The 12,354-nt window shown below is 41.6% G+C and overlaps 1 long non-coding RNA gene across 1 annotated transcript in view; it reads right to left on the bottom strand.

Moving 5' to 3' along the window:
- Positions 1-12,098, bottom strand: part of LOC114817443 — a 77,700-nt gene extending 65,602 nt beyond the window's left edge. The window contains exon 1 of the long non-coding RNA XR_003765304.2: positions 11,890-12,098. This is a non-coding gene — a long non-coding RNA (uncharacterized LOC114817443). The remainder of the gene's footprint in view (positions 1-11,889) is intronic.
- Between the last annotated feature and the right edge of the window lie 256 nt (positions 12,099-12,354).

Here is a 12,354-nt window from a genome sequence, read left to right as displayed (position 1 = left end):
GAAGTGACCAACTGCTCCTGAAAATTTAAATCAATCAGTGGCATTTATTGAGCTCATACTCTGCAAAGCACTGTGCTAAGGGCTTGAGAGAGTACAATACAAGAGAGCTGGAAGACAAAAATCCTGGTCTCATGGAGCTTACAGTCTAGTGGGGAAGAGACATTAAAGATGTCAAACCTCCGCTTTCTTCTTAATTATCTCAAGTCTTAAAATTGACTGGGGTGAAGCTATTGGATAAATCTGCCTTGTCTGCAAATACATGAATATTTATAGCATTTATTGTATTTATTATTAATAATTATAATAACTGTGGTACTTGTTAAGTTCTTACTATGTGCCAGGCCCTGTATTAAATCCTGGGGTAGATACAAGTTAATCAGGTTGGACATAGTCCCTGTCCCACATGGGCTTCCCAAGGTCACATAACAGATAAGTGGCAGAGTAGGGATTAGAACCCAGGTCCTTCTGACTCCTAGTTCCACACTGCTTCTCTGTTTATTAGGTGCCAAGCACTTTCCTAAGTGCTGGGGCATACACAGTACAATCAGAACCAGTCCCTGTCCCACATGGGGATCAGAGTCTAACTGGGAGGGAGAACAGAAATTTAATCCCCATTTAACAGATGAGGAAAATGAGGCACAGGGAAGTTCAGTGACTTGCCCAAGGTCATCCAGTGGCATTGGAACACAACTGGAAGGTTGGATATCTGTCTTCTAATACCATCTCCGCCACTAGAATTCAGGTCTACTGACTCCCAGTCCTTGGCTCTTTCCACTAGATCATAGTGTTTCTCACATTCAGGAGTAATTACATTTTAAATTACAGTAACATACACATATTTAGAAAGTGCAGAAACAAAATACAAAAGAATTACAGACAGGTAACTTAATAAGGACATTTATAGTTACATTGAAAATATTGGTATTAGCAGAAAATGCCCCAATTTAAATATTATGAAAGCCAGTTACTATATGATAATAATTAGTAGGTATTCCTCCCATACACACCATTCTCTCAATGAGAAAAAAGGACACTGCAACAGAGAAAAAGATGGCTGATATTTGAATTGCAAATGATTGCTGCAGCCATTTATTTCCCCTAATATTTTAAAGAGTGACTTGAAATTTGTACTGTATGAAGGGATTTTGCTTAATCTAGAGCATCATCAAACCATTTAGCAAGAGTTATCCATTGCTTGCCCTACCAAGGGAGGTAGGGATGTCCAAGACTGCAGAGTAGCAACAACTTGAACTTGTGCAATAGGAGATTTCATTACATCGTGCCTTTGGTTGCAAGCTCACATTCTTTATGCCTGTTCTTTGAAAATCAGAATAAAACCTGACAAGTTACTATTATACCTTTGCCACTGAGCTGGAAATATCAAATGTGCTTTGGTGGAGGGGGATTTAGGGTAGAAGGTAAATGTAACATTTTCTAGCACCTGGACTCTAAGCCTTTCTCATTTGTTCTGCTAAATGAAAAGAGCATTAAATGTATTTCATCAGCATTATAAACCATAAGGTATGGAAACTAATCCCAAGGAATCAACTACTGGGAATGTCTTCATACTGCATCAAGTTAGGCATGTCAAAATTTCTCTGTGCTTTCAGGAGTAATAAGTGCACAATGGTTAACAAGAACAGCAACTTAGATCCATTTATTTTGCACTTTGTAGCTGTTCCCTACACTGCTGAACAAAATAAAGGGATCATTTAAACTATAATAGATATTTTTCAACTCTACAAAGAGAATAGCAGTATTAACAAGGAACAAACTATTCTTTAATTACATAATCATTTAGCAGGTTACAGGTACATACTAGGTAAATACCATGGTAATTTTATGCTCTTGCCGATGGAGATTACCTCCTATGTAATTGAAGTCCTCATTGTATGTTGCCTCAACAGTATACAATCTATTTAGCCCGCTCAAATAACTGCATTTTCCTTTGCATTTAGTCAGATGGCACGTTTACTGGCTCTAAGGATGCTCTGAGAGATTCCAAGCATAAAAATTAAGCATCCTAGGCAAATAAGGAAAAGGCAAAGATGGGGGAAGGAGAAATATCCCTCTCCCTAGAAACTCCTCCTCTAAACTGTAAGGTCCTTGTGGGCTGGGAATGTGTCTACCAACTCTCATATTGTACTTTTCCAAGTGTTTAGAACAGTGCTCTACACACAGTAAGCACTCAATAAATATGGTTGGCTGATTGATTGCTACCCCAGTGAATTCTAAAATCCTACTGACAACAGCTACTGGAGCGTAGGGTAATGGCTGGCTCATTGATCCCTAACCTTGGCACTTGAAAAAATGCTACCTCAGGAATTAACATGGGAGTGAGGGGACTTTAAGAAAGCATGTTGCTGTGTCTTTCTGGAAAAGGCACTGGTGGTCAGCCCTCTCCCTTCCCTCCCTGACAACACCTTTTCTTCTTGCATATAATGTGTGCTATTTCTACTATACCAGCAGTCAGGCTTTTTATTCTTTAGGCTCTTAATGGAGACGAAGCCTGTACTTTTATTAATGAGACGGTTTAAACATCAACATTCCTCCCCCAGTTACAGGCTCAGACAGAAAAGTCTATTATTCAGAGACCTTTTAAAAATAAAGAAAAAACTGATATTAATCTCATGTTTGCTTTTTTTCTCCAGGAAAAGAGTCGAAATCAGAGAGGAAAACAGGGCCAAGGATCTAAATAACAGCAAACTGAAGGACAGCTGCTTTTTTGCCCTTACTGCAGCAGGAGCTGTTTGTCCTGTCTTTGCAGCCTCATTTGCATATATTATTAATAATAATAATAATTGTGGTATTTGTTAAGCACTTACTATTTGCAAATTTAATCATGGTACTTGAAAACTTACTCTGGGCAGAGCACTGTACTAAGCACGTGGGAGAGTACACTAGAGTTCGTAGACCCAATCCCTGCCCTCAAGAGTCTAGTAGGGGAAACAGTTGGGGAAGCAACCCAATACAGATGCATGCCTAAGTCTTGAGGGGAGAGCAACCAGATGAGATAGGGATGGCTAGGCATTTTTTATGGTATTTGTTAAGCGCTTAATATATGCCAGGCACTGAATTAAGTTCTGGGGTAGATACAAGCTAATTAAGTTCAATACAGTCCATGTCCCACATAGGGCTCACAGTCCTACTCTCCATTTTACAGATGAGGTAAGAGGCATAGAGGTTAAGTGACTTGCCCAACTGGCAAGGACAGGACTAGAATCCAGGTCCTTCTGACTCCCAGGCCCGTGCTCCATCCACTAGGCAGAGCTGCTTCCCACTAGGCCATGTGGCTTCTAGGCATCACCATGGATAAGGATCACATGAATTTGGATGACCATCAGTCTTTAAATGATGATCAAGAACCATGTACCTATTTAGTTTGCTCTTACCCGAAGGTCAATGGAATACTCATTCATTCATTCAATAGTATTTATTGAGCGCTTACTATGTGCAGAGCACTGTACTAAGCGCTTGGGATGAACAAGTCGGCAACAGATAGAGACAGTCCCTGCCGTTTGACAGGCTTACGGTCTAATCGGGGGAGACGGACAGACAAGAACAATGGCAATAAACAGAGTCAAGGGGAAGAACATCTCGTAAAAACAATGGCAACTAAATAGAATCAAGGCGATGTACAATTCATTAACAAAATAAATAGGGTAACAAAAATATATACAGTTGAGCGGACGAGTACAGTGCTGTGGGGATGGGAAGGGAGAGGTGGAGGACCAGAGGGAAAAGGGGAAAATGAGGCTTTAGCTGCGGAGAGGTAAAGGGGGGATGGCAGAGGGAGTAGAGGGGGAAGAGGAGCTCAGTCTGGGAACGCCTCTTGGAGGAGGTGATTTTTAAGTAGGGTTTTGAAGAGGGAAAGAGAATCGGTTTGGCGGAGGTGAGGAGGGACGGCGTTCCAGGACCGCGGGAAGATGTGACCCAGGGGTCGACGGCGGGATAGGCGAGACCGAGGGACGGTGAGAAGGTGGGCGGCAGAGGAGTGGAGCGTGCGGGGTGGGCGGTAGAAAGGGAGAAGGGAGGAGAGGTAGGAAGGGGCAAGGTGATGGAGAGCCTTGAAGCCTAGAGTGAGGAGTTTTTGTTTGGAGCGGAGGTCGATAGGCAACCACTGGAGTTGTTTAAGAAGGTGAGTGACATGCCCAGATCATTTCTGCAGGAAGATGAGCCGGGCAGCGGAGTGAAGAATAGACCGGAGCGGGGCGAGAGAGGAGGAAGGGAGGTCAGAGAGAAGGCTGACACAGTAGTCTAGCCGGGATATAACGAGAGCCCGTAACAGTAAGGTAGCCATTTGGGTGGAGAGGAAAGGGCGGATCTTGGCGATATTGTAGAGGTGAAACCGGCAGGTCTTGGTAACGGATAGGATGTGTGGGGTGAACGAGAGAGACGAGTCAAGGATGACACCGAGATTGCGGGCCTGAGAGACGGGAAGGATGGTCGTGCCATCCACGGTGATAGAGAAGTCTGGGAGAGGACCGGGTTTGGGAGGGAAGATGAGGAGCTCAGTCTTGCTCATGTTGAGTTTTAGGTGGTGGGCCAACATCCAGGTGGAGACGTCCCGGAGGCAGGAGGAGATGCGAGTCTGAAGGGAGGGGGAGAGGACAGGGGCGGAGATGTAGATCTGCGTGTCATCTGCGTAGAGATGGTAGTCAAAGCCGTGAGAGCGGATGAGTTCACCGAGGGAGTAAGTGTAAATGGAGAACAGAAGAGGGCCAAGAACTGACCCTTGAGGAACTCCAACAGTTAAAGGATGGGAGGGGGAGGAGGCTCCAGCGAAGGAGACCAAGAATGACCGGCCAGAGAGGTAAGAGGAGAACCAGGAGAGGACGGAGTCCGTGAAGCTAAGGTGAGATAAGGTATGGAGGAGGAGGGGATGGTCGACAGTGTCAAAGGCAGCAGAGAGGTCAAGGAGGATTAGAATGGAGTAGGAGCCATTGGATTTGGCAATACTGAAACTCTATTACTGACTGATGCTCCAATTCAAATGGGTGCAAGGCAAAAGATATTTGCCTCGGCTTATTCAAATGTCCTTATACTAGTTTGAACTTTTGCTCAATGCTTCAAAGTGTTTTGAACCACATTTAGCAAAATTCCAGAGGAAGCTGAGTGACCATGAATCTATCATTTCTTCTAATGAGTCCAGTGCACTTTACAAATATTTAATTTTTCCTCTCAACATCACAGGTTAGGGAGTGGCAGGTGTTTATATGCATCTTTGGATTCAAATTCACATCCATTTAGAGTAATTAGTCTAAGGCAGGCAAAGGGGAGAGGAAGAGTATTTTTAATCTGACCACTATGGGAACAGTGTATTCAGTCTTTAAGACAATTAGGAACATTTTAGCTCGCTAGATCATAAACTTTCCAAGAGCAGGGATCATATTTTCTACTTCTTTTGTACTCTCCTAAAGGCATTCATTATAGTGTTCTGTAAGTTCACTGTGTGCAAGGAACATGTCTACCAACTCTGTTGCAATGTACTCTCCCAAGTGCTTAGTACAGTTCTCTGCCCACAGTAAGTGCTCAATAAATACCATAGACTGATTCTGCACAACATAGTCATTCAATAAATAATCCTGACAAGAGTAATTCAACTTTGCAGCTAATGAAGAAAGACAGGCAGCTGTCCAGGGAACTGTTCAGCAGGAAGGATAGCTCTTTCCACATAGCTACGACCCCAAAAGAAGAGAAAATCCTCGTCCTTCAGGTTTCTGTGGAATGAGATAATCACAGGAGGGATATTTCATAAATATCTCCAAAAGAAAGGTCCTCTCAATACTGCCCACACTCTAAACAAGTTTTGGGGCTAAGGTTGCCCTGCAGATGTCTCAAAACTAAACTGCATGTCCACAATTCTTTCTGTCACTACAGTGACCTGAGCAGAAGGCAAGCTAGTTTTGACAAATGTAGCTCAGTGCTTCAGAGCTCTTGGGTAGTGCTCCTGATATGAGCCCTCTGGAAAGATACTAATAGTTCAGAGCTAAAAGCCACGCAAGTACCCATCCAGACACTGAGGTCATTTAAAGGTCAAGAAATTCATGAATTAAAGCAAACACGGTTTCCACTGTCAAGGCTCATTTGTCATTGAGCCCCTCCGCAATGAACCCAGGGTAACACTGGATAAGTACCTTACCTCAATGGCATTTTTTCAGCCCTGAGACATGCACTATGTAGTTGCCCCAAGTTGACTGCTACATCACATTCCTAAGGTAATGTGACCAATTTATTGATAAACTCTGCCAACAGGTGCAGACTTAAATCTGCTGTCCTTGTCTACCCACTTGTTCAATTTAGTCTTAGTTTCTAATTATCTCATTTCTAATTCAATCTTCCCTTGCCAGGATTAACATTTTCTTTATCTAGACAGGTCAGATCCTTATTTAAAGCTTTCTTAATCCTTTAGCTTTTCAAATGTATTCGCTATTTCAGAAAATGGAAACTGTAGATGCTCGGTGTGCCTCAGCAGCAGGATATCAATTGTTTCCTTGATACTTACTGCTCTGTAAAATCCTAACTAGATGAATGGGACTTGCCATTTACATTAGCATTGGTGAAGTATTTTCATCCACAAATCAAGGCCACTGGATGGAACTTTAGGTAATATTGATAGTGCTGCTGAGATATATGAGTTGTCTTCCTTTGCGTCACTAATCTGCCTATATACTTTGAAGATTAGGATATAGTTTCACAACCTCAGGTAAGAGAAATGAAATATATGGCAAGGCACTGGGATGTTTTGCTAATCTTCCATTAGTGAGGAGTCCACTGGGAACTTTGGCCTAAAATCTTTACTTGAATGGCTCACTTTTAATATACCACCCTTTTTCTGGATTGTGAAGATGGCCAGCAAAGAGACCAATTCGAGCTGCTCTGGGGAGTAGGATCACTTTGTGAATGGGGGCTACACATACAAAGTCACTATCGCCAAGATGAAAGGATTTAATTACTCCTCTAAGCAGACTTTATATCAAGTTTAAGAATCTCACCAGGTACAGCAAATAGGATTCTGGCTCTACGGCTCTAACTCACAGAAAAGGATGAACAAAAATACACTGCGCATGACCAAGTGTTCAAACGGTTATTTCATCATCTTTTTGGAGAGGGGACCAGAGCTCACAGGCAACTGTGATTATGCAAAGGTAAGACAAGGGGAGTAACTGGTGGTAACGGGAAGAAATGGAACAAGACAAACTTTTGGCAAGCTATGAGCATTTAGGAACAAATTTGATTGGATAGGTGAAGTAACCTCTTTGGAGAAGGGTGAAAATTCATCTGCTTTACTTGGGTTACTGAAAACAAGAATAGACATAAGCCTGGAGTCTACTCAGAATGGACTAACACTTTAATGGCCCGGGCACTGTACGTGTTGGATCTCTTGACTTCTCTCTTTCCATGCCATCTTTTCTGCTACAGAGTAAGGATCTCGGAGGAGGAAAGAGAGCAATAGAAAATGAAACACCCCAGCAGGAAATAAAACACTAAAAAGGTATAAAAGAGGCCACAAAGTCCCCTATTACCACCCTTCATTGCCGCAAGACAGTTGACAACATCCAGGACATGGTAAGGCTGAGGTTGATAAAAAACTACTTTGATACTTCAGCCATAATAATAAATCGCACTGCTAGTTGCATGTGTTGTTAGTCAACAATATAAACTCTGGCGCTCATTTGGGAGCTTGTAATTATTTGAGCAGTGGCCAGCCTAGGTAATACCAGGGGACTCATAAATAGTAGGTAGAGGTTGCTATAAAAGCTTTTTAATTTGTTACTCCACAGCTCATTTCCATTAGATGCTATATGTCACAGAAAATACACCTCCAGAGCACAGGGTCGGGAGAAGGAGAACTTTATTTTGTGACAGTGTGTATTATAAAAGGTGTTTTTCCAACGTCACCGAGAGAGATTCGAGAAAGGGTTTCTTAAAGGCATGGTGTATATCATTCAACAGCAAACATGTTTCATCAAAAGTAGTGAACAATTGGGTGCTCTGCTTTGGTGACTAATTGGAGAAACTCTATAGGATCAGAAAATTGGGTTCTCTCAAACAGGAAATCAGGGTTTGGTTTCCCCTCCCTCTTTCAAACAGGTTTAAGTAGCCCTGCCTGTTCCCCGCCAAAGAACAACCCATAAACCAGGAACCACACGAGGGGGCTAGTAAAACTTTCAATGAGGAATCCCCCAAAGCAGGAGTGATATATTATTCTTGTTTTCCTTAATAGCAGAATTATGGTTTTTTAAACTGTACTGATTTATTGTAGAAATCTTCTAAGGTGGCAGTTAATTTAGTACTCCACTGGAGTGATTTCCATCAAACTGATAGGAATGCCCTTTTTCAGATCCTCATATTCACTAATTCTGAAAAAGACTCCCAATAGTTTCACAAATCCTCTAAGCAGCAAACACAAAATTTATATTCCTCATAAACCCTAAGCTTTTCCTCTGATTTGTTTACATATCCTTCCCAGTTATTTAACAATGTCAGCACATCTTAGATTAAATTCATAGATTCCTAAATCATTATTCTTCAACTAAGGTGGTAGGTGCATATTTGGATACATCCTATAGAACGTGGATAACGTTCTTATTTTTAAAACAATTGCTGCAACTCTGCTGAAGCTGACCGGTTTTCATTAGCTGTGTCAGTGTGTTCTCATTTCTCTTGGTAGCAGGTTTATGAATCATAGCTTTCTCTTATTTAAGTCTACCATTAAGAGTGTGGTTTACAAATCATTTCCATTTCTGTTGAAGAAGTGGCTCCCCGACAAACTTCAAATTTTAGAAATGAACAGCATAAAAGGAGTTGAAATCTTTTTTTAAATGGTATTTGTTAAACACTTACTATGCACCAGGCACTGTTCCAAGCACTGGGGTAGATATAAGGTAATCTGGTTGGACATGGCCCACGTCCCGCTTGGGGCTCACAGTCTTAATCTTCATTTTACAGATGAGATAACTGAAGCACAGAGAAGTTAAGGACTTGCTCAAGGTCACATAGCCTAAAAGTGATGGGGCTGTTATTAGAACCCAGGACTTTCTGATTTCATTTAACTGGATGGATCTGTTATTTCATACAGTCTCTGTTTATTCAGATTTTCTGGCAGGCAATATCATAGGGATCATCAAACCTGTAACCAAATACATCTGATACACTCAAAGGATTTAAGAGGTCATAATGTCCCTCCACGAATGGGAGATTAAGGCAGAGAAAAGAGACACAGGGACAGGAGTCCACCAGGAAAACTAAACAATGGGCTGACCGACTGTCACACTGGTTTCATTACATTTGAATAGCAAATTCTGGCTCCTGTTCAGTATTATGCAACTTGGAGGGTGTTCAGAAAATATTACCCAACTCCCTGTTACCCACTTGGTGGTACATGGTGCTGTTTTAGGCGCTATACAAAGAGCATTAAGCTGACACAGCCTGATTCCTTCAGGAATTTATGTCTCTGACAACAGGAACCTGGAAAAATAGCATATAGCCCAAATTAACAAACTGAACAAGTGAAACATTTATTTTACAGGCCACAGAAAGTTACTTTTAAGTAATTCTGAGGAGGAGAAAGTTTCATACCAGATGGAATTTTTACTTCACTAGGTCTCTAGGTGTCAAACTCCTTTGCTAAAGAAGAAGAGATTTGTGGGGGGAGAAGGTATCCTAATCAGAGCTGGGGGGTGCCTATATTCCAGTAGAACAGGCTCTATAGTCACCTCCATCAATCAAAGGTATTTATAGAGCAACAATGTTTGAAGAGCACTGTACTAAGCAATCCCTGCCTTTGGATGCTTGCAACCTAATGGGGGATACAGGCAGACATAAAAGTATTTAGGAATAAAGGAAGCAGAAGTGAGGATAACTGCATAGCGGGTAACAGCATGAGAGTGTCATGGTGAAATGCCTGAGTTGATAACTGAATATTTACCTACACATAAGCACAGAGAACTGAAGCACAGAGAAATTAAGGACTTGTTCAAGGTCACACAGTAGACAAGTGATGGAGTGGGAAAAAAAACTCAGTCTTCTGACTTCAAGCTAATGCTCTTTTCCACTAGGCCACAATGGTGACTGACTGAAACCAGCTAATTAAGGAACAAAACAAATTATCTGGATCTGTTGAGTGGGAATGGTGGTATCAGATTTCCATTAGTACGCATCCTCCAAATTTACTTGGGTTGAGAAGTTAATTGGCAGTCACATTTTCCAGGTGTTTTTCCAAAGAAAACTCAGACATTTTTCCAAATTTTGAGAAAAGGGGAAGGGTCTTAGAGACAAGAAAGCATTTTCATATATTTTAAAATAGAGGAACCACCATTGGACTTGTAAGGCTAACTGGAAGATATCTCAGAAAGAGGATTTTACTTGACAGAACTGAGGAGAATACCAGCGGAGAGAGGAAATACTGGTGATGACTGTAATGTACAGTAATGTATTTAACTATACATGATTCTGCCAAGAGAGATTCACTCATGGAGCCAACCAAATGGATTGCTGCATGCAAAATACCTTAGCTTTTAAACAGATCATTACTAAATCTGAATTTGAGAGAGAAGAACCATTTCATTTCCTGCTTAAAAAGTGTCTAAATGAACAAAAAATGTGACAGCTGAATTTATGAACTTGGTTATAATGGCAGACTTTTTAATGTAGTAGGTACAATAAAAAGGATTTTTAATTCAAAATTTTTGCATGAATGTATTTTCATTTTCCCTTTTTTTGGCGAGTAAGTCCATTTAGTGAAGGTGATGGCATTACAACTGAATGACAGATTTTCCCTGCCCCAGAATTCTAGTATATTCTAAACATAAACCCTCCCTATTTTTATATTTGCTTTGCTTCCCCACTAAATTGGAAAGTTCTTCAGTGGTAAGACCCACATCTTTTCTTTCTCCTGTAAATTTCCTTTACTCCTCAAAGAGTACTTGCCCCATTTAGGCAGCCGCTAAAAGTCATCGACAGATAGGATCTGAATTCTGAAGCAATGAGCTAAACTATCTGGGAAGCAGCATGGCCTTATAGAAGGGCCACAGGTGTGGGAGTCAGAGCACCTGAGTTCTAATTCCAGCTCTACCACTGGCTTGATGTATGTATAACCTTGGACAAGTAACAACTTTCCTGGACCTCAGTTTCAGCTCTAAAATGGGGCTTAAGTTCTCCCTACTACGATGAGGCTGGGACTTTGACCTGATAATTTTGTATCCACCCTATTTCTTTTAATTTATATATTATAAATGATTAATGCTAATTATTCTCCCCCTCTAGATTCCTAGCTCCTCAGGGGTGGGGAATGGGTCTTCTCAACCCTGTTGTATTGTACTACCTGTAAGGACTTAGTATGGTGTTCTGCACATACTAAGTGTTCAATAAATACTATTAACTGGTTTCTTAGCACAGTAGTTGGCACAGTAAGCACTTAAATATCCCTATTATTATGACTATTACTGTTATTAATAATAATAAACAACCTGAATCCTATAGCCTTCTCAGTACTTGTCGTTTTAAGTTGGATTTTCAAAAGGCAAAGTGAGTTTTGTATACCTATGTATTCAGTGTGACCTACTTCAGACCTCAGTACAGTGTATACTACACTGCACTTAAAACACCATTATTACTAACATTAATGTGATCGTGATCAACTTTCACGCTTCCTTAATTTCAACTGAAAACCTATGGAAATTCAAAATATAAAACGCTAAATTCCAAGAGAGGTTTACATTTATAGAAATCAATCACAGAGAATCACACTGCATCTTGATCTAGAACTCACACCCAAATTGATCTGCTCCTTTGGTCACATCAGTTTCCCTGCACCTTTAAAAGCCCCCTAATCTTTATTTTGGAACCAGATTTTCTGCAAGGAATTGAAAAGTACAAGAACCTTACTTGCCATTCCCGTTGAAGTTGGGCCCTCCTCTATTTTTAGGATGACATCCAAGGGCAGACTTGCTTCTGTCGCATGGTTACTGAAAAGTTTCATGCAGGCAACTATTGAGTGATGCCTGGTACCTCTCCCAGAGAGGTGCAGGGTGGAGTGGGCAGGGACTGTCTCTGTTGCTGGACTGTGCTTTCCAAGCGTTTAGCACAGTGCTGTGCACCCAGTAAGCACTCAGTCAATACGACCAACTGAATGCTTTCCAAGTGAGGCCCCTTGAACCTGGCTCCTTCCCAGCTGGACTGAATCCACGTGCCCCTACTAAATCCACGAGCCCCTCCCACCCCTTCATTTGCATAACCCCGCCCCTAGCCGGCCAGGTCCGCTGCCATTGGTCCTCCCAAAGCGGAGCCCACCAACGTGCGCCGTCGTCATTGGCTGCCCCTGCTGTCACTCGGATTCCTTGGCTTCTCATT

Source organism: Ornithorhynchus anatinus, chromosome 16 (genome assembly GCF_004115215.2).
Source record: "Ornithorhynchus anatinus isolate Pmale09 chromosome 16, mOrnAna1.pri.v4, whole genome shotgun sequence".
In the NCBI taxonomy this organism is placed as follows: Eukaryota; Metazoa; Chordata; class Mammalia; order Monotremata; family Ornithorhynchidae; genus Ornithorhynchus; species Ornithorhynchus anatinus.
The sequence above is the reverse complement of the archived record's forward strand: the minus strand, read 5'-3'. Positions and strand labels throughout refer to the sequence as shown.